Source organism: Oncorhynchus keta, unplaced genomic scaffold (assembly GCF_023373465.1).
Source record: "Oncorhynchus keta strain PuntledgeMale-10-30-2019 unplaced genomic scaffold, Oket_V2 Un_contig_14578_pilon_pilon, whole genome shotgun sequence".
NCBI classification, from domain to species: domain Eukaryota; kingdom Metazoa; phylum Chordata; class Actinopteri; order Salmoniformes; family Salmonidae; genus Oncorhynchus; species Oncorhynchus keta.
Genome location: NW_026278830.1, coordinates 21,796 through 27,989, shown reverse-complemented (window position 1 = coordinate 27,989; position 6,194 = coordinate 21,796).

The following is a 6,194-nucleotide window of genomic DNA, read 5'->3' as shown; positions in this document are numbered from 1 at the left end:
GCCTGTCTGAGTGATATGACCCTGTGGGGAGGAGACTGTTAACAACTTATTATTGTCTGTCCTATTGGTAGGGTAATGGGGTAGCTAGCCTGTCTGAGTGATATGACCCTGTGGGGAGGAGACTGTTAACAACTTATTATTGTCTGTTCTATTGGTAGGGTAATGGGGTAGCTAGCCTGTCTGAGTGATATGACCCTGTGGGGAGGAGACTGACGTCTTAGAGGGAAACCGCTGTTCTGTGGTCTGACCTCAGAGACCAAATGTTGGAGGAATACTCAAATCTTTGACAAAGTAGAGACAATGTAACAATGTGTTAGGATTCTAATGAAGGACTAGATGTTGACATAGTAGAGACAATGTAACAATGTGTTAGGATTCTAATGAAGGACTAGATGTTGACAAAGTAGAGACAATGTAACAATGTGTTAGGATTCTAATGAAGGACTAGATGTTGACATAGTAGAAACAGTGTAACAATGTGTTAGGATTCTAATGAAGGACTAGATGTTGACATAGTAGAGACAATGTAACAATGTGTTAGGATTCTAATGAAGGACTAGATGTTGACATAGTAGAAACAATGTAACAATGTGTTAGGATTCTAATGAAGGACTAGATGTTGACATAGTAGAGACAATGTAACAATGTGTTAGGATTCTAATGAAGGACTAGATGTTGACAAAGTAGAGACAATGTAACAATGTGTTAGGATTCTAAATGAAGGACTAGATGTTGACATAGTAGAAACAGTGTAACAATGTGTTAGGATTCTAATGAAGGACTAGATGTTGACATAGTAGAGACAATGTAACAATGTGTTAGGATTCTAATGAAGGACTAGATGTTGACATAGTAGAAACAATGTAACAATGTGTTAGGATTCTAATGAAGGACTAGATGTTGACATAGTAGAAACAGTGTAACAATGTGTTAGGATTCTAATGAAGGACTAGATGTTGACATAGTAGAAACAGTGTAACAATGTGTTAGGATTCTAATGAAGGACTAGATGTTGACATAGTAGAGACAATGTAACAATGTGTTAGGATTCTAATGAAGGACTAGATGTTGACATAGTAGAAACAGTGTAACAATGTGTTAGGATTCTAATGAAGGACTAGATGTTGACATAGTAGAGACAATGTAACAATGTGTTAGGATTCTAATGAAGGACTAGATGTTGACATAGTAGAGACAGTGTAACAATGTGTTAGGATTCTAATGAAGGACTAGATGTTGACATAGTAGAAACAGTGTAACAATGTGTTAGGATTCTAATGAAGGACTAGATGTTGACATAGTAGAAACAGTGTAACAATGTGTTAGGATTCTAATGAAGGACTAGATGTTGACATAGTAGAGACAATGTAACAATGTGTTAGGATTCTAATGAAGGACTAGATGTTGACATAGTAGAGACAATGTAACAATGTGTTAGGATTCTAATGAAGGACTAGATGTTGACATAGTAGAAACAGTGTAACAATGTGTTAGGATTCTAATGAAGGACTAGATGTTGACATAGTAGAGACAATGTAACAATGTGTTAGGATTCTAATGAAGGACTAGATGTTGACATAGTAGAGACAATGTAACAATGTGTTAGGATTCTAATGAAGGACTAGATGTTGACATAGTAGAGACAATGTAACAATGTGTTAGGATTCTAATGAAGGACTAGATGTTGACATAGTAGAAACAGTGTAACAATGTGTTAGGATTCTAATGAAGGACTAGATGTTGACATAGTAGAGACAATGTAACAATGTGTTAGGATTCTAATGAAGGACTAGATATTGACATAGTAGAAACAGTGTAACAATGTGTTAGGATTCTAATGAAGGACTAGATGTTGACATAGTAGAGACAATGTAACAATGTGTTAGGATTCTAATGAAGGACTAGATGTTGACATAGTAGAAACAGTGTAACAATGTGTTAGGATTCTAATGAAGGACTAGATGTTGACATAGTAGAGACAATGTAACAATGTGTTAGGATTCTAATGAAGGACTAGATGTTGACATAGTAGAAACAGTGTAACAATGTGTTAGGATTCTAATGAAGGACTAGATGTTGACATAGTAGAGACAATGTAACAATGTGTTAGGATTCTAATGAAGGACTAGATGTTGACATAGTAGAGACAATGTAACAATGTGTTAGGATTCTAATGAAGGACTAGATGTTGACATAGTAGAGACAATGTAACAATGTGTTAGGATTCTAATGAAGGACTAGATGTTGACATAGTAGAAACAGTGTAACAATGTGTTAGGATTCTAATGAAGGACTAGATGTTGACATAGTAGAGACAATGTAACAATGTGTTAGGATTCTAATGAAGGACTAGATGTTGACATAGTAGAGACAGTGTAACAATGTGTTAGGATTCTAATGAAGGACTAGATGTTGACATAGTAGAAACAGTGTAACAATGTGTTAGGATTCTAATGAAGGACTAGATGTTGACATAGTAGAAACAGTGTAACAATGTGTTAGGATTCTAATGAAGGACTAGATGTTGACATAGTAGAGACAATGTAACAATGTGTTAGGATTCTAATGAAGGACTAGATGTTGACATAGTAGAGACAATGTAACAATGTGTTAGGATTCTAATGAAGGACTAGATGTTGACATAGTAGAGACAATGTAACAATGTGTTAGGATTCTAATGAAGGACTAGATGTTGACATAGTAGAGACAATGTAACAATGTGTTAGGATTCTAATGAAGGACTAGATGTTGACATAGTAGAAACAGTGTAACAATGTGTTAGGATTCTAATGAAGGACTAGATGTTGACATAGTAGAGACAATGTAACAATGTGTTAGGATTCTAATGAAGGACTAGATGTTGACATAGTAGAGACAATGTAACAATGTGTTAGGATTCTAATGAAGGACTAGATGTTGACATAGTAGAGACAATGTAACAATGTGTTAGGATTCTAATGAAGGACTAGATGTTGACATAGTAGAAACAGTGTAACAATGTGTTAGGATTCTAATGAAGGACTAGATGTTGACATAGTAGAGACAATGTAACAATGTGTTAGGATTCTAATGAAGGACTAGATATTGACATAGTAGAAACAGTGTAACAATGTGTTAGGATTCTAATGAAGGACTAGATGTTGACATAGTAGAGACAATGTAACAATGTGTTAGGATTCTAATGAAGGACTAGATGTTGACATAGTAGAAACAGTGTAACAATGTGTTAGGATTCTAATGAAGGACTAGATGTTGACATAGTAGAGACAATGTAACAATGTGTTAGGATTCTAATGAAGGACTAGATGTTGACATAGTAGAAACAGTGTAACAATGTGTTAGGATTCTAATGAAGGACTAGATGTTGACATAGTAGAGACAATGTAACAATGTGTTAGGATTCTAATGAAGGACTAGATGTTGACATAGTAGAGACAATGTAACAATGTGTTAGGATTCTAATGAAGGACTAGATGTTGACATAGTAGAGACAATGTAACAATGTGTTAGGATTCTAATGAAGGACTAGATGTTGACATAGTAGAGACAATGTAACAATGTGTTAGGATTCTAATGAAGGACTAGATGTTGACATAGTAGAGACAATGTAACAATGTGTTAGGATTCTAATGAAGGACTAGATGTTGACATAGTAGAGACAATGTAACAATGTGTTAGGATTCTAATGAAGGACTAGATGTTGACATAGTAGAGACAATGTAACAATGTGTTAGGATTCTAATGAAGGACTAGATGTTGACATAGTAGAGACAATGTAACAATGTGTTAGGATTCTAATGAAGGACTAGATGTTGACATAGTAGAAACAGTGTAACAATGTGTTAGGATTCTAATGAAGGACTAGATGTTGACATAGTAGAGACAATGTAACAATGTGTTAGGATTCTAATGAAGGACTAGATGTTGACATAGTAGAGACAATGTAACAATGTGTTAGGATTCTAATGAAGGACTAGATGTTGACATAGTAGAGACAATGTAACAATGTGTTAGGATTCTAATGAAGGACTAGATGTTGACATAGTAGAGACAATGTAACAATGTGTTAGGATTCTAATGAAGGACTAGATGTTGACATAGTAGAAACAGTGTAACAATGTGTTAGGATTCTAATGAAGGACTAGATGTTGACATAGTAGAAACAGTGTAACAATGTGTTAGGATTCTAATGAAGGACTAGATGTTGACATAGTAGAAACAGTGTAACAATGTGTTAGGATTCTAATGAAGGACTAGATGTTGACATAGTAGAAACAGTGTAACAATGTGTTAGGATTCTAATGAAGGACTAGATGTTGACATAGTAGAGACAATGTAACAATGTGTTAGGATTCTAATGAAGGACTAGATGTTGACATAGTAGAGACAATGTAACAATGTGTTAGGATTCTAATGAAGGACTAGATGTTGACATTTACATTACATTTACATTTAAGTCATTTAGCAGACGCTCTTATCCAGAGCGACTTACAAATTGGTGCATTCACCTTATGACATCCAGTGGAACAGCCACTTTACAATAGTGCATCTAAATCTTTTAAGGGGGTGAGAAGGATTACTTTATCCTATCCTAGGTATTCCTTAAAGAGGTGGGGTTTCAGGTGTCTCCGGAAGGTGGTGATTGACTCCGCTGTCCTGGCGTCGTGAGTTTGTTCCACCATTGGGGGCCAGAGCAGCGAACAGTTTTGACTGGGCTGAGCGGGAACTGTACTTCCTCAGTGGTAGGGAGGCGAGCAGGCCAGAGGTGGATGAACGCAGTGCCCTTGTTTGGGTGTAGGGCCTGATCAGAGCCTGGAGGTACTGAGGTGCCGTTCCCCTCACAGCTCCGTAGGCAAGCACCATGGTCTTGTAGCGGATGCGAGCTTCAACTGGAAGCCAGTGGAGAGAGCGGAGGAGCGGGGTGACGTGAGAGAACTTGGGAAGGTTGAACACCAGACGGGCTGCAGCGTTCTGGATGAGTTGTAGGGGTTTAATGGCACAGGCAGGGAGCCCAGCCAACAGCGAGTTGCAGTAATCCAGACGGGAGATGACAAGTGCCTGGATTAGGACCTGCGCCGCTTCCTGTGTGAGGCAGGGTCGTACTCTACGGATGTTGTAGAGCATGAACCTACAGGAACGGGCCACCGCCTTGATGTTAGTTGAGAACGACAGGGTGTTGTCCAGGATCACGCCAAGGTTCTTAGCGCTCTGGGAGGAGGACACAATGGAGTTGTCAACCGTGATGGCGAGATCATGGAACGGGCAGTCCTTCCCCGGGAGGAAGAGCAGCTCCGTCTTGCCGAGGTTCAGCTTGAGGTGGTGATCCGTCATCCACACTGATATGTCTGCCAGACATGCAGAGATGTGATTCGCCACCTGGTCATCAGAAGGGGGAAAGGAGAAGATTAATTGTGTGTCGTCTGCATAGCAATGATAGGAGAGACCATGTGAGGTTATGACAGAGCCAAGTGACTTGGTGTATAGCGAGAATAGGAGAGGGCCTAGAACAGAGCCCTGGGGGACACCAGTGGTGAGAGCGCGTGGTGAGGAGACAGATTCTCGCCACGCCACCTGGTAGGAGCGACCTGTCAGGTAGGACGCAATCCAAGCGTGGGCCGCGCCGGAGATGCCCAACTCGGAGAGGGTGGAGAGGAGGATCTGATGGTTCACAGTATCGAAGGCAGCCGATAGGTCTAGAAGAATGAGAGCAGAGGAGAGAGAGTTAGCTTTAGCAGTGCGGAGCGCCTCCGTGATACAGAGAAGAGCAGTCTCAGTTGAATGACTAGTCTTGAAACCTGACTGATTTGGATCAAGAAGGTCATTCTGAGAGAGATAGCGGGAGAGCTGGCCAAGGACGGCACGTTCAAGAGTTTTGGAGAGAAAAGAAAGAAGGGATACTGGTCTGTAGTTGTTGACATCGGAGGGATCGAGTGTAGGTTTTTTTCAGAAGGGGTGCAACTCTCGCTCTCTTGAAGACGGAAGGGACGTAGCCAGCGGTCAGGGATGAGTTGATGAGCGAGGTGAGGTAAGGGAGAAGGTCTCCGGAAATGGTCTGGAGAAGAGAGGAGGGGATAGGGTCAAGCGGGCAGGTTGTTGGGCGGCCGGCCGTCACAAGACGCGAGATTTCATCTGGAGAGAGAGGGGAGAAAGAGGTCAGAGCATAGGGTAGGGCAGTGTGAGCAGAACCAGCGGTG